Source organism: Lichenostomus cassidix, chromosome 18 (assembly GCF_008360975.1).
Source record: "Lichenostomus cassidix isolate B80296 chromosome 18, HeHo_3.0, whole genome shotgun sequence".
NCBI lineage: Eukaryota > Metazoa > Chordata > Aves > Passeriformes > Meliphagidae > Lichenostomus > Lichenostomus cassidix.
The window spans coordinates 3,268,195-3,289,520 of record NC_139498.1 but is presented as its reverse complement, the minus strand read 5'-3'; the positions used below and the strand labels follow the sequence as shown (position 1 = coordinate 3,289,520).

General features: G+C 56.6%; 1 protein-coding gene across 11 annotated transcripts in view; it reads right to left on the bottom strand.

Moving 5' to 3' along the window:
* RBFOX3 (RNA binding fox-1 homolog 3) overlaps positions 1-21,326 on the bottom strand; it is a 138,096-nt gene that overhangs the window by 54,441 nt on the left and 62,329 nt on the right. For all 11 annotated transcript variants that reach the window (XM_085077506.1, XM_085077507.1, XM_085077512.1 and 8 more), the window contains exon 2: positions 19,305-19,420. The gene's annotated coding sequence lies outside the window, so the exon portion shown is untranslated. The remainder of the gene's footprint in view (positions 1-19,304; positions 19,421-21,326) is intronic.

Below are 21,326 nucleotides of genomic sequence, written 5' to 3'. Positions count from 1 at the left end.
CTTCCAGCAGCCCTTGGCCAAACTGATCGAGAGGGAAATTCTTCAATTCTTCCTCAGCCCAACCCTGGGGGTACATTTACACCCAAGGCATTAATTTTGTCACATCATGCAAACCCAAGGCAGTTCCATGTGGAATCACTTCCTCCCTGGTGCTATAGTGTGCCCAGACTCAACCACTAAAACATATTTATCAAACCTGACCCCACACAGCCACCACAGGGACCCATGGGCTGGGGGTGACTCTGGCCCAGCCCCTGTCACATCATCCTTTTCCCTTCCACCACCTTCCATGGCCACACCAGCTGGCATGGGCCCCCCGGGCAATGTGAAGATGCAAACCCAGGTTCCCCCATCCCTGGGGCTACTGGGAAACAATTCACCTGCCTGCTCAGGACCTTTCAAAAAGGCCATGGCCCAACTTAGTTGGAAAATCCATGGAGTTCAAATGAAACTGGACAGCAAGGGAAGGGGACAACTTGGCAGCTGCTCACATTTAGTTTGCACCTTCTTTGCCAGTGTGGAAGGAAACAAACGACCTGTGAAGGGAACTGAGCGAAGTGATTCATTACCCCCGATGTGTGATGATGGCTTAATTATTTTTCTAACTGGGGAGAGACGTTTTCTGACAGCAGGTGCAAATTAATTCTCCACTGTTTTAAGGAGTGATCGGCCCAGGACAAGCAGAAAACTGGAAAACCTAATTAAATCGGGAGCTGGGTGGAATAAATGGAGCAGGGAGTTTGTTTGCACGGTGCTGATGGGTATTAACGATCACTGGGAAAGGCACCAGGGCTCCCAGCAGGAAACTGGGGCTGTCTCCAGGGCTCCATGTGCCCAGACAGGCTTTGACAGTTTTGGGCAGGAGGTGCCATGGTGGTCACAGCACCTGCTACTGCTGCACACAGATGGGGAAAACCAGGGCTGTCCCCAGGGAGAGGCATTGATGGATGGGAAAAACCAGGGCTGTCCCCAGGGAGAGGAATCTACGGACCAGGAAAACCAGGACAGTCCTCAGGGAGAGACTGTGCTGAGCACAGGAGGTGGCATTAGAGGCTACCACCCAGATGTGTAACACTGGGGGCTCCCCAAGTTCTTCCAGGCTTCGCATTCCCCAAGGGCCATAGGACATCCAGTTACTGAGCCCCAGCGCCCACTGGGCAGTGCGAGTGGGCAAGAACTCCGTGCCACACCTGTGCAGCCAGAGCAGGGGCAGGTTAAACATCCCTGGAGGAGCCAGTGCCCAACCTCCTGATCTCCAGCCCAGGCTCCCAGGCACGAGAGGAGCCAACACAACCCTTCCAGCCCTGCTCTGGCCCTGGCACTCACTGCCACCACCGCCAGCTCCTGCACCGAGGTGTGAAACAGAACCAACACCTGAAGGGTTTTGCCACGGGGGGGAGCAGCCAGGACTGATCCCAACTTGCTCAGCTCCACAATCAGGGAAGAAAGAGTTTATGTTGAACCGTTGCCGTGGAAACACCATTTATACTTTCCAGCAGCTCCAGATCCGGTTCTCCCAGCCCGACCTCCACTCAGTCACTAAGTCCCTCTGCCCAGGCTGGGGTCACCATCATCCCCTCCCTCCAACTTCAGCCTCTGGGGGCTTAAGCCCCTCTACAACAGCCTCAGGGTGCTGAGCCAGCAGCAGCACCACAGGGCTGTTCCCCAGCTGCATCCCAGGGCACCTCCAGGGATTTTAAAGGAAAGGAGTATTTGAGTCCTAACTCAGATGATGCAAACATTAAAACAGGGGAGATAGCAGCATCAGGAGGTTAAACGGGTGTCCTGGTCTCCCTGCTCAACCTCTTGCTGCTCGAGGAGGTTGCTCCTGCACACAGCTCTTGGCCCCACTCATCCCATCTCAGCACCTGAGGTTCCTCCCACCTCCCTCTGACTCTGAGCCTGCTGGGCTTCTCTGCCAGTCACCCTCCTCCAACACACCCGCAATGCTGGGAAAAAGAGCCCTAATTGCTTTTTGTTTTTCTGCTTCTCCCATCATTAAATCCCTTCTTCATCCCTAATAGTTTGGGATTCTATGAAGGTTAATATGTTTCAGGTTCCACACAAGTACAGCTAATTAACAAACAGTCCCCTCAATTCCCTTTAATGCTACACATGGAATGCAATCGCTGCAATTACCTGCTTCCCAAAGCCATTACAAACCACAGAAAATTAGCTGGAACAGGTGATAAAAACCTTCTTTTATTGGTTCATGAAAGGAGCTGATCTCCAGGCAGCAGCTTCACATCATGCTATTGGAAGGGGCCAGAACCCCCCAGGCAGCCTGGCTGGGATCACCCCACCTCCCCGTGAGCCCTAAAACACCATCAACTCCAGGTTCACTTTCCTTGGGGATGCTCAAGCCCAGACTCAACACCTCAGACCCTAGTACTAAGAGCCAACCCTGTTCTACCACTGAGAACAAGCCTGTAATTAAAGCAAACTCTACCCAGCTGCTGGGGGGTACAATGACCCAGGGAAGGGGGCAGCGCTCTGATTCCAAGGGACACCAGGACACCCTTCTGCACAGGGTCAGAGCCGAGCCAAAGCCAGTCCTGGCCCAGGGTCGTCAGGGCTGGTGTGCTCTCACCGTCCTGAAGCAGTGCTGGGCCACAATCCCTAGGGAGACACACACCCAGAAATAGGCACAAGGGGGGGAACCTTCACATCCTCTCCTGAAGGAAAAAGAGGAGGGAAGCTAGGGAAAAAAAATAAAACATCAGGACTGCCCTTATCAGGAGAGTCTCCTCATCTTCCCAGAGGAAGAGAATCCTCCACAGACTCCAGGAAGAGTCATGGACAAATCCCTTTCACTCTCCATCCCAGGAGCACTGGGCTATTCCTGCAGCAATCTGAACACTTGCAGTGAACTGTGTGTCTGCTTTTGGGAGCCCCAGAGCAGGCCAGGGAATGCAAGGAGCTCCCAGCAAATTGCTCCATTAGCCCTCATTAAAAACCAGCACCTCTCGGGCGAGGTTCAATTTCCAGCTCCTGGATCTTGTGCCAGTGCCTGCCAGAAAGCTCTCCACTATCAGCCTCCCCTCTGCTCCATCACTCACAGCAGTGATGCCTGGGTTCACTCCAGAGCCCACAGCCCTAAGAAAGCCCCAGCTGCACTCTCAGCCCAGCACGGGGCTCTTCCATGGCCTGGCCAGGCAGGTGGAAGCAGCACATGTGGAGCAGGGAGCACTGTCCTCCTCGCCCCAGCACTCTGTGCAGCAGAACCAACCCCTTCTGGTTGTTCCTAGTGAACAGATTGGCTCAGCACACACAAGGGACCCTCTTGCCTGGCACAGCCGGGTGGCACAGCCAGGTGGCACAGCCTGGGTGTCCCCTCCAGCACCAGCACAGCCACAGCCTTTCTAAGGGAACCACACTGCTGGTCATGCCCAGAGGGTGTCCATGACCTGCTGCCGGGGTCACCATCCACTCACTCCCTGAGGCAGCTGTAAGTCTGAGTGTCTCCAGCTGGGCTTTACCAGCCCTTTGTGTCCCACAGCCCCTGCACACAGTGGGACATCGGCAGCCAGGGCATGGTGCCTAGGCAGGTGCTGGCTCCGGGCATCCTGCTCATCACACCCATCCCGTGAGCAGCCTCTCCACAGCCACATCTTCTCAGCATCCTCCCCGAGTGCCAGAGCACCCTCCAGTGATGGGCCTCCTATGCAAGAGCTCCTTAAAAATGTAAATTGGGAACAGCCTCACAGCACAGGAGGAAAATCACTGTAAACAAAATCGCAGTTGCTGTGGAAACCATTAAAAATAGATTCCCCATGCTCCCCCTTTTGTGCTGGGTATTATACAGCTGGGTTCCTTCATTCCGCATTATTATTACTTTTTAATTATGAATAATTTCCTCCCTTCTATAGGAAGATGGAGTAAAAAACAGAACTTTCCAAACGAGGGGCCTTTAGGATATGTTTCAATATGCAAATGAAGGCAAACATGCATTCGGTGCTGTTTACGCCACAGGGTAAAAATCTTTCTGCATTAACCCTTCCCATGCCACATCCCCTATCTCCTCCCCTTTCCCCCAGTCAGGAAGGCCAATGCCCACAATCCCACCAGCACCTGGATCCAGGATGAAGGAAATGGGCAGTGGCACAGATATGTGGGGAAACACCTCAGCAAGCCAGGCATGGTGCTGTCCTGCCAGCCCTGCCAGCCCTGCTTGCAGCCCCTGGACACCATGTGACAGAGCTGCTCCATGGCAGAGACCAGCTCTGCTTTGACAGGAGTTCTCAAGGCTCAGAAATCCCAAGGCCGGCACAACTTGGGCTGTCTTAGCCCTGTTTTGGAGCCCACAAGTGCTGGGTGAGCACTGGGAGCAGGGAGAGGGGACACACTGTCCCACGGGACAGCGCACAGTGAGCCCCCATCTCACTGAGTGACAGAAATCCCACCCAACGCCCCTGTCCTGTGGCACTGCACTGACACAGGATTCAGCCCCCGAGCAGAGGAAAGATTCAGAATTATTTGGAAAACCATGGCTCCTGGGAAGATGGTCCCATTCCAGAGTCTGAGTCAGCGGCTATTTGCAGCCCTTGTCCACAGGAGAGGATGCTCCTGCCCCGGGCACGCGGTCAGCCCCCGGCATCACGCTGGGTGCCAGCTGCAGCCCTGGCAGCCCTGTGGCACAGGCAGCTCCCGCCCAGCACGCACGGACCAGGCGGAAGGTTCCCGAGCAGGCTGGCCCCGGCCCACGGCCAGCAAACTGCCCACTGCCGCAGAGGAGCAGATGGACAGGCCTGGGAACCCTCCAGCACACGCTGAGCCCATGTCCTACCTGCTCTGACACTATGCTGCCTGGGGCCAGAGCCCAGAGCTCAGAGCCCAGAGCCCAGAGCCTGGAGTCCGGCCCGCCCTGGGGCTACTGCCGAGTCCAGAGCTCCCAGAGCTGCAGGACAGACACATCTGTCTGTCCATGGTGACCCAGCTCAGGATAGGAGCTCCACAAGACAACGTTGGTGTGTCACAGACACCCCCATCTCACTTCATTCCCCCTGAAGCTGTCCAATCTTCAACGCAGGGGGAACATGACTTGCTTTGACTTTGGGAAAGTTTCTGCTGCCCTGTCACAGAGTGTGGGTAAATAACACTGAGCAGCGCTGAGACGCCAGAGGCATTACAAAAAACATGGGTACAAAAAACAGGCTGGAAAACCCCAAACGGGCCTGGCTTCTGAGTGTGGGATTTTCACAATTAAGAAGAGAAAGTTTTCTTTGGTTTTCTGCAGGTACCAAATCGGGATGGGGCCAGAACTGAGGGTGCAGGGCAGGTGCCCGACTTGAGGGCAAATTTAGCCACCTCCTTCTAAAAATCCCCAAAGTAAACAAGACCCCTTCTCCACAGAGACAAGCTCTCCCAACTCCCATTTCAAGTGCTTTAGTGCTCATCTCTCCTTTACAACCCAGATTTCAAAGTACACTCAAGTATCAACACCAAATGATACAGCCCAGGGCCAGAAGGGGCCTTAGACCTGGCAAGTGCATTCCTGGAACATGGGCCAAAGGCTCCAATCCTCTGTTCATCCCATTCACTGCCTTCCTCCCAGACAGATATCCATGTTTGATCCACAGATAGCAAGCAACAGAGAAATCCCCACAGGCTTAAGCCATTCCAGTGGTTAATTACCTTCCCTGATAAAATTATGCACTTCGTTTCCAGTCAGAATTTGTCTTACTGGAGCTTTTAGAGCCTGGGTCTTATGTCTTTTCCTTGCTAAATTAGAGCGCTCTGTACCCACAGACGTCTCTTGATCACAAGTTAAAACAACCCACATCGCAAAGCCACCTCTTAAACTTCTCTTGGATGAAAAGTTCAACCTACTTAGGCTCTGTCTCCCACAGCAGAGCAGCTTTCCCAGCCTATGAACCATTTCTGTAGTTCTTTTCCTGCACATTTCCCATGCCATCAGTGTTTTTCCAGCACAGCCCCCATGCGTGGTTCCATCTGCCCTTCATTGCCCATGGGCAGCATTTTACCCCAACCATTACAGGGTACAGCCACAGTCAGCCTAACAGAGAAGGGGGACATTCAGCATCCTGCCCTGGTACTGGGGGGTGACAGCCATGGAGAGTGGCCAGCTGCCCCCATTCCCCTCCTGCCAGCTCCCCTCTGAACAGGATGGTCCCCAAGCCCCTGTGACAGCCAGAAAGCTGTGCCTGGGCCAAGGGGACAGCTGACACCATTGTCACCCCAGCGCTGCTTCCTCCAGGCTCAGCAGGTCCAAGTCACATGTTTGTCACCACCACCCCAGGCAAGGAAATGACCCCTCAGAGAGCAAAGATCCAAGTGCCTTAAAACCCAAAGATCCAAGTGCCAAACCCACCTGGGAGCTTGCCTTCGGGAGACGGGGCAGCAACCAGAACTGGTGAGCCCTAGAGCAGGTGTCCCATAAAGCATCCCAAACCCAGAGGCACCTGGTGGCCCCAAAAGGTCACCAAACAGTGGCCATACTCTGCTCCCCACCCTGCCCAGAAGTCCCACAGTGCCCGAGCCCCCCAGCCATGGCAGTGCCGGCACAGAGGTGACCTGGGGCTGGGGCTGCAGGGAGGGCTGGAGCCCAGGGCAGCAGGATAGCAGGACAGGCCCCTCAGCACAGAGCCCTGCACCCCAGGAATGGCCCAGCACTGACCATGCAGCATTGGTGTCCACAAACACACACATCAAGTCAAACAAACCCGGGCAGCCCCCCAGCCCCAGTGCTGGGAGAAGGGATAAACCAGCAGATCCCCGGGAATACTCACAGGCTGCCTGGCTCCTGCTGTCAGCACATCCATCCAGTCAGCACAAACTTCCAGTCAGACCAGCCAGGAGAGCAAGGGAGGGACGGTCTGTGCCAGGGCTATGGTGATGCTCAGAAACCCAGAAACTCCCCAAATACTCCCCAGGTCCAACTGGCAGCAGTGTCCCTCCCTGCCAGCGTGGAGGGCCAAGGAGCAGCCCAGGGAGCCCCAGCTCCATGTGCTCCCTGTCAGACAAGGTCCTGCTCCAGCCACAACTGCATCCGTATTTAATTCACAGCAATTACACTCACATGATCCAAGACAAATACATTTTAGAAGCCCTCAGTTAATGTGGATAATTACGGCTGCCTGCACCAGGGGACAGCCCTGCCCAGGCTCAGGAGGAAGAATCACATCCTGATTCCACTAACGCTGTAAATTAGCAAGGAGCATCCCAATGGCAGCAGAGTAATTACCAGCTCCCACATCTCCCCTTCCTGTGGGCTGCTGCTCCCGCGCTCCCCCCACTCCGCATCGTCCTCCCGCGCAGCACGGGTGTTCCCAGGCATATGCTGCTGTTAATGGGGCTTCTGTCACTTCAGCTGCTGGCAGAGATTATTTTATCTCGGGAACTCTCTCCCAGTGCCAGAGCCCAGGCTTTCAGCTCTAAATCATCCACAGGGGAACTCACAGGTGCGGGGGAACACAAGATGGAAGCATCAACTTTGTGACTGAGCTTTGCGCAACCACAAAGGCTGTGATGGCAGCAGGATGGAGCGGGGGGACCCAGCAGGACTTGCCTTGGCAGAGCCCCAGGAATGTGCCTAAATCCAGCAGGCACAGAGGAGCACAGGGAGCAAGGGAGAAAGGAGGGACACAACCACCTGGGTATGGGCAGGAAGACAGTGATGGGCGAGCGTGCAAACCCAGATTTATCCAGAACGGCACTGGACATCCTCCACCTGCACCATGTTCCTTCTGGCAGCCCGTGCCCAGCCTTTGTTGCGGAGCCATGGGATGGAGCTGGGACTGTTCCTGCTCTGGGCACAATGGCTGCACACTGGGCAGGCAGCACCAGCAGCCCCTGGTCACACTCCAGCCCCAGCCTGGAGCACCACAGGCTCTGCACAGCACTGCCATCGTGTGCCAAGAGCACCACCAACCCTCCCACTGCCTGGGCACAGTGCTTGCACCCTGAGGAGAGGGGGCATCGCTCCATGGCTGGCATGGCGGGCACGAGCAGACGGAGGCTCAGCACGGCTCCTGCCAGGGAAAGCTCGTGCACTTTACCACTGCTGAGCAGCTTCTGTGTTCCTGAAATATCCTCTTCCCCTGGGCAACTTCATATGCGAGTCTTGGGACTTGTCGGAGCATTAAACTGACATCTAGGTCACGGTAAGGAATAGCTCAACGCCTCCAGGAAAAAGGGTTTTCCTTCCACATCCCAGTGCCTCCTCCACCAGCTCAGTACTCAGCCCAGGAGCAAGCACTTAACAGGGGTGACCACTTCTAGCTGAGAATGAAGGCGGCTGTGGGGGTGGAAAAGGGATTAAAACCATTTTTGAGACATGGTCTGGAGATAAGCCGCCTTTTCTGGAGTTCTCTTGGCTCTTCATGGTTGCTGGTGCAGCACCTCTGCAGGAAAAGGCACTGGCAGGATTGAAAGTTCAGGGAGCCTGGCTGGACACAGGCCAGGGCCAGCAAACAGAGTCTCACCATGGTTAGCCTGGCAGATGCTGTGTCTAAGAACCACAGGTGACCCATCCTGGCCACCAACACCCATCACCTTGGTGGCAAACAGCCCCCTGGGCCTCGCTGGGCAAATTCCGGCCCTGCCTGCAACTCCTGGATGCTCCACAGCAGGTAATGCTCTGGGAATCCAGCACTCAGCCCCATTTTCTCCCCACTGGTCAACCCATCTGCCCCAGCTCACTCCCCACATAGGCTCTGCCACAGGGTTGGGGATCCCAGTGCCGCTCCAGAACCCTTGCCTGGATCAGTAGCACCAGCACTGAGAATGGGCAGATGTGGGATGGGAGAGGGAACAGACCTGACCGTGTGCCCACCCTGGGACAGGGATCCGAGGGATAGAGGGCTGGCCCCGCCCTCCCGGGGGAAAGCTCAGCCTACGGCAGTGCATGTCCCTGTCCCCGTGTGTCACAATGATGGAGTGCCGGATGCAGGCACCGTAATGGTTTCATCAACTTAGCTACTTTTTATGAGAAATTTGTTCCAATCCCTTCCCTCTCCCTGGCTGCTGTCACCTTAACAGATGTCAGACCTGAAAGAATAATAATCCTGGCAGGAACCCTTGAACCGGAGCGAGCGGCGTCCCAGGGAGGAGGCAAAAGCACGGAGAAAACTCATTTTTGCAGGAGCTCAGGGCCACTTGGAGCTGCCCCGGCCTGACACTGCCAGGGCGAGGAGATTGGCTTGTGCCCTCCTCTTCCTCCCTGGGGGAAACCTGCCCAGTGCAGATGTGCTGCCATGCTGGTGAAACAGTGCTGGAGAGGAGCCCCTCAGCTCCAGCCTCCATCCAGGCCAATTGCCATATTCCTGTCCCTGACCTCTCTAAGAAGCTTCACCAAAGGAACCAGCAGAGGCAGAGCCAGTGCCAGCAGAAAGGGCACACGTGTGGGCAGACCTTACCATGCCCCACATCCTGCTGCTGGATTCTGCCTGGCAAGGCTGGACACAAGGCAGCCTGTGCAGTGATCCATCATACCCTTGATCCCTGCAGCCTCCTGCTCTGGGAGCTCACCTCATCCCCAGCCTGTCACAGCCAGTGCCAGGGGACAGCACGGGCAGGAGACAGCGGCACAGTGACACCATCACAGTGCCACCGCGGGCTGCACCACGACACAGGCAGGTGGGCAGCCAGGACAGCACGGTCCCTCCTGCCACTCCAGGTCTGCAGGCTCCAGGGACACCCCAGAACGCTGGGGATGCAATCTCTACGCCAACCCCAAAGGCATTGGTGGCAGCTGGAGCAGGCAGAGGCAGCAGGTTGGGCAGCAGTGCAACCGGGGCGGCTTCCCCTGCACGCAGCAAAGCCCCGGGCACTGATCTGGGGATTCCCAAGGCTGTGAGTGCCAGACCTGCCCTCGTGCTGCCTTCTCCTGCGAGGAGCTGCTGCTCTGAGATGAGTCATCGCTGGAAGACGAATTCTATTTAAAGGATGTTATTCGTAGAAATTGAGTTTTAATAACAGGGCATCAAACAAGCAGAAAATACCAAACTTCCAAGTGGAGCGAAGTTTCCATATGTTAATTTATACAGCACAATCACCGCTTGGAGGAATAAAAACCACGCAGAGAGCTCCTCTCCCTGACACAGCAGCGGAGAGAGCCCTGTCCTGCTCCCAGGAGGATTTTCCAGTCACGGAGAGCAGGAATAGGGACAGGCACCCCGGGCATGGTCATTGCTGTTGGCATGGCTGTGGCACAGGCTCCGGGCTCTGGATGCCCCGTGCTGCTGCTGCGCTCCCAGGAGCCTTCGGGCTCTGTTTCGCTGCCAGTGGGAGGGCGGGAGGAGACAGCGCGGAGCTCGCTTTAAAAATAGATCAAACCCTCTGCTATGGAGCCATTTTATTAGAGCAGCACAAGCTGTCGGGCTGGTGACACCTCTGCGAGCACCCAGGGAAGTTTTCCCAGATGAATTTGAAAAGCGAGGGGAAGAAACAAAGATGAAGAAGGTTTGTTTTCCAACAAAATGAAAGTGTGGGGGAGAAGCCTGTCTGCACTCAAGCCCCTCACCCCGTCCCCAGCCCAAATCCCTGTCCCCAGCCCACATTTCCCCTCTGCAGCCCACACACACCTCCCAGGCATCACCAGCTGCCCTGGTGCCAGCACTGCAGCAAGGGCTGAACCTCTCATACCAGCGTGAGACTTTGGCTTATCCCAAATCTCTCTGACAGCTCCTCTGACAGTGTGGTGACTCCCATGCCCTTACCTGGTCATGTACCAGGGCTGGCATGTCCTGTAAAGGGCAGAGGGAAGCACCTCAGGTCTCCTGGAGCTGAAGCAGAGCTGTGGCCAAGCCTCACCATCCCACCAAGGTTGCCTGGGATGAAGGTCCTGGGGCTCAGCACAGGTAGGAGTTCAGCTCAAACCGAGCTCAGCCTCCCTGAGCTGGAATTACCAAGGACAGGATTTGTCCCCACAAGGCTCAGCAGTGTAGCAGCCAACACAGCCTCCCAGTATTCCCTTTATGCGTGCCACAACTGACTCATGTTTGTAAAAGGAAAATCGGGAATAGGAGAGGCAAAGAGAAAATACAAAAACACCTCAAAATCAAATCTCAGCAAACTGGTTGGAGCTCTCCTGAGAGTACTTTCCATCTAGTTCACCTTTTGTCATTCAATCACCCCTCCTGCTGCTGCAGCCAGGCAATGGCTGAGTGTTGAGAAATCCACAGGGGAACCAAGGGACACTTGTTCCCACAGTGAGCCGGGTCCTGTCCTGAGTGCTGAGCTGCACCAGAAAACTCCCACTCGCAAGGAGCTGGTTCTCTGCACAACACCTCACGGAGCAGCTGGAAGAATTCCAGGGTCCTTCCAGAGCGATCTTAGTGATGCCCAGGGAAGAGCTGATCGCGTGTAGTGGAAACAGCTTTGTGCTGGCCACGGTATGGTCGGGGGACATGGAAACAACAGCAAGGGCAGGACCAGGGTTCCGCTGCTGGTGTCCAGCAATGGCCCCATGCACAGGTTTGGCACATGCAGATCCCAGGGACTGCTCCTGGTACCAGCAGCTGATGCCTCTGGCTCCACCAAACCCTGGTGAGAGCATCAATCACAACCAGCTGGCCACAGACAGGGACATGCAGCAAGTGCCAGGGGAGGAGCGGCTGGTCCCACAGCCGGCGACACCACCGAGCACTCCCAAGGCTGCTCCACAGCATGGGTAAGTAGAGATAAAACCAGCCTGGGTGTTGCCTGAAAACCGATGGAGAAATTTGTTCTGGCAGGAGGGATGAGGGATAACTCACTGGTGTGCAGGCTGTGGGACAGAACAGAGGAACAGGAATTTAACTACAGGCTCCACAGCAGGAGCAAAACTTAAAACCTCTGTTGAGTTCAGACCAGAGGAACAAGGAAACCTCCATCCCAGAAACCCCTCAGAACTGTCCCAGTACATCATGTTGAGCTGCGCTGGGCCACAGCACTGGAAAGCACAGCATGTAGACAAGAGGAGTCAGGGCAGGGAAAGATCCCCCAGAGTCCCCATCATGCAGAACAGGAGTTCAGTAAAAACCAAGGTGGAAATACACGACAAACAGGTAAGATCTGCCTGTACCTAATGCAGCTCACACTACAATAAATTGGGAATGTGAGTGGCTGGGTCAGCAGCAGCAACCCAGTGGAATGGGAGGGGTAGGAGGAGGGGGTCAGCCCGGAGAGGGCTGGCAGACCCCGGGACTGAGCAGCACAAAGTCCAAAACACTGAACATCGGGACCACACGGGAGCATCTGCTCCAGCCTGAGAACCACATGGAAACACATCTCGGCGCATTACTCAGCCACAGGCTGACTCTGAGTCACCAGCTCCAGCATCTGGGAGGAGAGTGAGAGTGAGCGTGTGAGCGTGTGAGTGTGTGAGTGTGAGTGTGCTCCTGGGCTGCTGGCGCAGCAAGCTCTGGGGGAGGACAGCTGTGCCAGCTTGGCTGGCGCTGGATCTGTGCCACGGGATGACCCTGTCTGGAAGGGTCAGCCTGGGGGAGCAGGGAGGGCTGCCAGGGGATAGAGAGCTGCTTCAGATAGAGAGCACACAGGAGGAAAAGAAAAGAGGAGCAGGTCTGAGCCCAGTCAAAGCTTCTCTATAAATACATAGGGAATGGGCACAGCGAGGAGCTGGTCACGCTAAAGGACAAGGTTGGCACAAGAAAAATAGGTGTAAAAGGCTGCAGATAAAGGGAGGCAGGAGGAAATGAGGAGGGACAGGCACTAGATGAGGAAAGAGGTTGTGGTGGGACCACCCAGACAGTGGGACCGGGCTCGGGGCTCTGGGTCTCTTCCTAAAACACACTTTTAAGCACCTTTAAACACCACACAGATGTTTCATCACTTCCATCCCAGAGCTGACAAGTGATGCCTACAGCAGAGGAGCCCTTGTCCCCACAAGCAGCGACCACCCACCACAGAGAGCAGGCAGAACATGGGGGGTTTGCCCATGAACACCAACTGGCCACTCCACTAGAGCCCCTTCCCACTGCATCCCCTGGAAACCTGTTCACTGCGCTGTCCAGACTGTTTCCCTAACTGTGCAGCAATCCAGGCTGCTGATCAGATGGAACGTCTCCATCCCATAATAAACAGAGTGTACTATTTATAAACCTCAAAACGTCTTTATTATTATTATTTTCCCCCAGAAAAAAAGGCATAATAAACCCCCCCTGCACACTGCTGTTAAACACACCCCAGCACGGCCCCGCAGGTCCGCAGCGCTGGTGCTGCTTCCCCAGGCAGTGCCCAGCAGAACAGATGGCAGCGTGGGCGTTAGGTACCAGCCTCCTGGCAATCCGAACATCTGTTACCGTTAGAAAATGCTAATTGCCATCAATCAGGACAGCACCTACCCACATTTACATGCAAGCACAAAAAAATTACGTCTAAATTTCTCCGAGTACAACACTTGCTGCATGTTAAGTAACCAGAGCTGCTCAGATGCTGCGTGGCAGCCTGGCACCGGTGCAGTGGGTGATGCGCCACAGCTGAGCTCTGGCAGTGCCCGGCTGCCCAGCAGCACCCATGGCTCAAGGGGCAGAGACCCCTGGGGTCATCCCAGCCAGCCCCATCCCCGGTGCAGAGCTCCCGGGCCGCAGCCATACACACTTCCTGCCTGGGAGCGATGCCACTGGCATGGGGCACCCAGGGAGGACAGTCCCCTGTCCCTGCCCAGCCACTGCAGGGCACTCACAGCTCTTCTGCACAACGCTCCCGCCTCACCCAGACATGCCAGACACAGCAGGAGCCCTTCGCCCCCCCAACTCACTCGCTCCAGTGACTCCAGAACAGTTTGGTGTCCTGCACCCTGACCTGCTGTGCTTAGGGGTCCATGGGACCCCCACATGCTCCGCTGCTCCCCTCGCCGCAAACTGGCTTGGAAAAGATCCCAGCCAGAGCTGTTCCCAACAGCCCCAGGGCAGGGGCCAGCATCCCACCCCATGGGACACTGCCACAGACTGGATGAATCCATCTGGGCACTGCCTGGCCCTGTCTGGTCCTCATAGTCCATGCACCTCCACCATCCCCAGAGAGCACAAAACAGATGGGAATACAACCAGCTCCACTGTGGTTCATCAGATATCACATCACAGGGCACTGGCCTCGAAGTGAGATGGCAATTCCCGTTTGGAAGAAGCAAAGGCACAAATCTTGGACAGACAACTTGGACACAAAGTTGAGGCGGAGAAGAATGACCACAAGGAACCTGAAGCACGGTGATCATCGAGCCACAGCCCTCTCCGCAGTGGTCCCATGGGATGCTCCGACAGCCGGAGCTGGCGAGCGGCCGTGCTCCTCACCCCGCGGCTGCCGGGCCCCCGCCTCCCTCGCAGCGGGGAGATGCGCCGGAATGCAAATGATGCTCCAGGCGGGTGCCAAGAGCTCCTTGTTCCTTCCCCAATTTAGGACACCTCTCGGTGCTGCAGCCCTCACGGAGTTCGTAGGAGGCTGCAAGGGTGCCAGAGGAGCTGAGCCTGCCCAGGGTGACTCTTTGACAGCAAAGCTGCACTTTGTACTGCAATTTTCCCCTCCCTTGGATCTGCTCCCTCAGGACCATAGTCCTGGATTGCAGCTCTGAAAGAAACCACATGGCAAAATCCTTTCTATCTGCTGCTCTCCAGGGTACAACCTGGACCCTGACGTCTGTCCCCACACACCACAGCAGTGACCCCACTGTGCCTACTGCAGGCACTGCTGCCTCAGCTCCTGGAGAAAATTTGGACTCTTCCCAAAGAAGAGCGCAAGGAACAAGGAGGAATGATCCCTCTGCTGAAGTGAAGAGCCAGGGACACAGGCTGGAGAAGCTGCTGGGAGCCTCAGAAAAGCCTCACTGGGCAAACCACACTCTTCCCACAGCCAAGAGGAACCGGGGATAGCAGTGCATATTGAATTTCCCTGCAGCCATCACGTTAGGGCTGTTGGGCTCTGGCTCCATCCCCTGGTTCACCCCACATCCCTCCCAGCCCTGGCTCCCTGACAGGCTCCCGCTGGCGTGAGCAGGTTGTGGCACCGCTGCCGCTTCCCGCAGCTCCCACGGTTACTCAGCAGCCAAGGGAACCACTTAGAGCTACAAGGTCACTCAAAAACACCATCTGCCCATGCACTGCTCCTCGCCCTGGGGAGAGCAGCAGAGAAATTATTTCAATGCACTGAAGGCCACCGTCCCCCTCTCCACCACCCTCCTGCACACCAGCATCTCATGATGCTTACTCAGCCTCGGCTCAGCGATGGGGACCATAGCATCAGTGTCCACTGATGACCCCACACTCTCCACACCGTGAGGGCACCCAGGGGCTCCAAGAGTCGGCAGGGAACCCTCCCAGAGTGCTCATCACAGGGTGAGAGGTTTGGTCCTGGTGAGAGACAGCCTGTACTGGCCAGAGCCGCCATCACCTCTGTGACCCCTGGCTGGTGGCCTCTTGAGTACCATGGGGTGGGGGGCAATGGTGGGACTGTAGCCTACCTTGCATGCCAGGAACAAGTCACAGGAGCACCCCAACACCCCCAGGAACTGCAGATCCAGGTCCCCTCCCCCTGCACCGCCCAGGGACTATTTCTGGGGAGCTGAAGTCACTTGCATTTGGGCTCTGAAGTCACATTCGTCTCTGCTTGTGCTACTTCTCCCGCACCTCAAAGTGTCACAACACGGCGCTATCTCTGTCGAGGCAGTTGTCCCCCACATGCCATGTCCCAGATGCTCCTGTGTTGCTGCTCACAGCCAGGCACTTCCCCAGCCCCGGTTTCTCGCCAGGACGGTGCGGGGCTGCCAGCACCGGCTGGGTGCACGGAGGAACTGACTCACACCCAGCCCCAACAGTAAATAAATATTTGATTTGAGCTCATTTGCAAACCCAATCCCAGTGAGCACGCTTGGCTGTGCCCCTCGTCCGCGAGCATCCCAGCAGCTACTTCCCAATCCTCCACAGTTCCATCCCACCTCTGCGTGATCCCCAGCTGCACTGCTGATAGCAAAGGTGGGCACTGGCCCCAGGGCTGCCTTGCAGGGATCCCCCCATCCCAGTGGCCCCAGGACCCCGTGCCACTCTGGCCCCGTGGCCACACAGTGAGTCCGCCATGCTGGCCCCGCTGGCCACACAGTGAGTCCAACTGTGTGCAAGATCCCTTCCATATGGGAGCAGCCAGCAGAGCTGCCAGCTCCCAGCTCCAGCGCTTGCAGCTACATCTGGAAACTCTTCTCACCCTTAATTGTTCCTAATGCCTTAACACGCGGAGTGACTAATAAGACACTAATTGGGCGGCTTTAGCAGCGAGCGGAGCAGGAGTGCTGGCAGTGCCCTCCGTGCTGAGCCGCCGGCTCCCAGCACTGCGCTGCCGTGTGCTGCCATTGCCATAAATCCCCCCGAATTCCAGCGCCTTTCCCTGCTCAGCCTTTCCCAGCGTGGTGGGAAACCTGCCCCAGCAGTGGGGAGAGCCAAGAGATGACGATTTTAGCTCTAATGGTTCCTGTGCCCCAGGAGCTGGGTAGGGAGGGCACAAGGTACACCCTCAGTAGGGACATCCTGCACACTGTCACCCCTCGAGCAGAAAGGCACCAGCTGACCTCAGTCGCTCCCCTCTGACTGCTCACCACCACATTGCCTCTGGACATGTACTGGCACCACTAGGATGGGCTTGTGCTTGGCATTGCCCATGTTGAGCCAAGGCAAGAAGACAAGCGATGAACAGCCATGGGAATGCACCTGCTCCGGGTGATTTATGGCTGTTGGGGAGCCAGGGCAGAGGACAGCTGCATTTGGGACCCTCCCATGCCCCAGAGAGCTGTTGAATGATCCCCCCCCGACACACTTCTGGGGCTGCCTGGTCTCTCTGAGAGCTCCCACGGGGTTGCCAGCCCTGCCTGCACATCTGCCGGCAGCACCACACTCGCCAGAGCTGCTCAACAGCGGGAAGGAGGCACAAATCTTGTTACACACTGGCTAAGCCTCCCTGGGCATGTTTTCTATAAATCTCCTGGAATTTATTATATGATAACTAGCCTGGAAAAGCTAAATTAAATCCACAGCCAAGAAACTGACTTTCAAGTGTGACCTAATTTAGTTGCTGGAAGGGAAGGGAGGGAGCGGGGATCCCAGTGCCAGTCGTTCCCGGGATGACCTCCCGGTGCAGCCGCACACCCCCCATCCTCCTCTTCACCGTGACTTTGGGGACGGAGCTGCGCAGCCTTTCATGTCTGAGCGGATCTCACACTCCCACTCGCTGGAACAAAAGCGCCTCAAGGGCTCCCCTGTCAGATGTTTTCCATTGCTCATCTCCAAGTCTTCCTTGAAGGAGCACTCTCTTCCCAGGGGGGGCTCCAGCAGGCTTGGGGATGATGGGGAGAGTCACTGCAGGGGCTCTGCATTGGCACATTCTTCCCTGCTCCAGGCTGCTCCCCACCAGCCCAGTGAGACCCAAACTCGGCACCAGCATGGCCCATGGCTGGCAGCCTGGAGCCTCAAACAGGCCCCAGGGGAGGAGGCGAAAAGCAGCAGGAGAAAACCTGGATGGGGAAGAGGCTTGGTGGCCTGAGCTCAAGTGAGCCCACCTCTGCCCTGGTGCCCAGAGCCATTGCTGCCAGCACCGGTTTTACAGGGAAGGTGCATCCCCAGGGATGGGCACAGCCCTCCCGATGCAAGGGCATGATGTGCATCATGGCTGGGGTGACAACCTGTCTGCTGCCCCCTGAAAAGCAGCTCAGACCCAGCCCCAGGAGCCAGACATGCCCCAGTGCAGCACAAGTCCTGGGAGAAATTCCCAGTGCTCTGACTTTTGCCAGGATGCTCATGATAGCTGGCTACACAATGCTGTGGGGCTGGGTAGGACCATGCACGCCTTCACCCCAAAACTGCCCACCAGTGGGGCTGCTGGCTCTGGGCAGAGCAGGTGGCAGGAGGCAGGAGCACGGCGCAGGCAGGGCCCAGGCAGGGGCACCGTGGGCAGAGTGGGACCATGGTGCTCTGGCAGACCCGGGGGTGGGCTCGGGGCTGGCACGCGGACGCGTGCTGTTGTTCTGGAACGGAGTGCACTGGCAGAGCGGCATGTGGGAAGCTTGCATAATAGTGCCAGCCCACACTACGCCTGCTCCTTCCCAGCATGATCAGCCCCTCGCTTTCATGAGCAATAACATCCACCCAAAGTTTTCTAAAGACAAAAAAAAGAGCTTCAAGGTGATGCACAGAGCTCAGCTGCCTTTGCTGCCTCTGAACTGATTAATGCAGCTGGGGAATCCATCTGCATGGCCGCTCTAATCCCACACTCTGGACAACCTGTACCCCAGCAAGGGACGAGAAGCCTCAAACTTTCACTCTCATTTCGTGATTCCCGCGCAGGCATTTGGGGCTGGGGCAGAGCAGAGGAGCAAGTGTGCTGTAAGTGACACTGCAAGGGGGGTTACGCATAGCCCCCCACACTGGGAGCCCTGTTGGTGATGCATGACCCCACGGGCACTCCTCCTCCCCGGACTAGTGCCAGCTGAGAGAAGAGCAATCCCAGTTCTGGGGGACCCCCCACCACGCCCCTTAGCTCATGCCAGTGGGAGAAGAGTGGTCCCAGCTCTGGGGGTACCCCCAGCACAGCAGTTGGTGGAGAGGGCACTGGAAGACACATTCTGTGGCAGAACAGCACAAAGCAGAGCCCAGTCCCTGGTCACCATGGCTGCCACAGCATGCCATGACCTTATGAGCACCTGCTCTACTTGTGGGTGCTTGCAGTGCTGGGAATAAACAGGGAAAATGCCTCATCCAGATGAGAGAGTCCCACTGCCTTTGAGAGGCTTAAATCTTAACAACTTCTCAAGCTGGTGTGAGCTCCCAGTGCAGACTGGTGTCAGCGCGAGGGGGGCTCCAGTACGTGTAACGTGAACTGACGGGGACGGGTTCAGCCCAGACCACACAGAGATGCACGCAGCCCTGAGGGGAGTTTGCAGCACGGTCGGTGCCAGGAGCTGGGTCTCAGCGGGTCCAGCCGGGCTGCGACGTGCAGGGCTGTGCGTGCATTGTGGGCACACACTCCCCTTTCCGTGCAGGGGCACCACCGAGGTCCTGCACGCCCCAGAACCTCCACGTTCCTGCAGCAATCAGGAGGGAGATGGCTGGGTAGGACCAGACCCCCCATGCCATATCCCACAAGGATTAGAGCAGACATGGCTTCTTCCGGCAACATTCCGCTTTGCCACGCCATCACACAAGAATCTGGACCCACACGATCTGCACCCCATACTGGTGCAAAGTACCTGGAGGGCTGATTGTGAGCTGCTGCCCCAGGCACAGCCATGGGAAGCAGCAGCTTCATCCTCAACCAAAAAATATCTCCATTCCCTCCCCTGCTTGGACTGCTGGATGGGAACAACATACCTGAAGACCAAGAGCAGGTGCCTCAGGTGTGGTGGCAGGCAGGAGCTCACACTCGTGTTCACCCCTCGAAGCTGTCAGGAAGAGCCTTCGGGGTCTCACAGCAGCAATATCTCAGCCTGAAAGAGAAAGGGAGAGGCTCCAGTCCTGTCCCTGTGTAGGCACCGATGCTAACAACGGAGGAGGATGTGGCAGAACTCGGCGCCTCAGAACGCCACGGCGTCGGGGACTCACACGCACTTGGCCCACTCCTTTAACAACACAATTATCTCATGGCTGGGGAGCAGCTCTGGAGCAGCCCCCAACATGTGCAGAGGCAGGACCCTGCCTGGTGGTAAAACCCTTAAAGAGTGGGAAGTGTGTCTGGCCTGGGGAACAGGGTTTGACTGCATGGGCACATAGCATGTCCCCAGCTAAGGGTTCCTAGTAGGACACATCCCAGTCTCTGCACTGACGCAGGAAATGCTGAGGGTAGTCCTCCCTCCCCGAGACCACCAGCCCTGGCCTCAGATGAGCACATGGGATAGAGACAAGGAAAGGCAAAGATTTCTTCCTAAGGGAAAAAGGTCCCCAGCCCACCTCTTCCCCTGAAGGCTCTCTGGAGGCCACCCTCAGCTCCAAGTTTTCTTTTCCCCAACCCGCATTGAACAGGAGGTAATTTAACAGCTTGTTCCCTATTGTAATGGGACATTTTCCCTGTTCCCCCAGGCAGCCCATCCATCACGGCACCTCGGCCAGGCAGCTCCCCTTCTTGCCGTGAGTTATGACGCCTGCACCACGCGGTGGGATGGAATCGGAGCACCAGCTCCACACCAGGAGCTGAGATTTATCCCCTTGGTGGAACAGGGGCAGAAGCCAGGAGATAAGTCACAGCAGAGCTGCAGGAGCAGTGCTCAAGGTCCTCCAAGGTTGGCTCATTAAAAACCAAGGAGAAGAGGAAGACAAGACCTGCCCACTGTGGTATGGCTGCAAATCCCCCTCTTGATGCCAAACCAGTTATGGCCAAGAGGGAGGTGGGAAGGGAGCTGGAACCCCCAGGCTGGCTCTGCAGCAATCCCTGGGGCAGGCAGCTGGCCAGGGCTGTGCCAAGCCACCAGTGTCTCCCAAACACCACCCCAGCACATTCCAATAATCACAGCAGTGCAGTACCCGGACAGGGATGGGCTTCCCAGCAACAGAGAGACAGTAAAAATCCAACAGGCAGCCCACAGAGGTGCTTGGATGCTGGCTCCAGGCACAGGCTGGAGCCACCCACTCTGGGACTGGCACCTGCAGTCACCCAGCACACCAAGCATGCAGCTGGCAGTGGGCACCATCCCTGCAATGGGCACTGTTACTGATTTGGGGACAGACCAGAGAGATACAGTGAACATGGCAGGCACTCCCCAGACTTTCTGGAATTCCCCTCCAGTCTCATTAGTCCTGCTCATTAGGCTCTGCTGCTGATCAGCAAGCAGAGCTAGAATTCAGCACACTGTCACACTCCCCAGCCCCTCCATCCCAGCCTCTTTAATGCTGGTCTGTCACAGCCGGTCCCCTAACCCACCTGGTGTCCCCTAAACCTCCTTTGGCTGTCCCCTTCCACAGGCTCTGACATCAGTCCCTCTTCCCTCCACCCTGTGGTTTGTGTGTAACCAGGAACCATGGTGGAGCTGGGGGCTCAGCAGGGACTCACACTGTGGAGTTTGCCCCAGACTGAACCCCTCCAAGCATGTGCAGCAAGTGCAGGATACGACAAACACTGAGACAACCCAATTGCATTGCTGAAACAAACTGAACACAGCAGGATTTTTTCAGCACCTTCTATTTTAAAAAGTACACCCACATGAGTGCAGGATGGGGGCTGGCATGTTCCCCACTGGTGTTGGGGGCCCAGCAGCATCCCTCACCCACCAGCAGCATCCTTCATCATTGGCAGCATCCCTGCAGCATCCCGCCAGAGGGAAAGCGTTCCAGCCCCAGGAGGGATGGGAAAGTGGATTGCAGATCCCTACGGGGCATCTCCCCCAGGAGCCACCGGGCTTT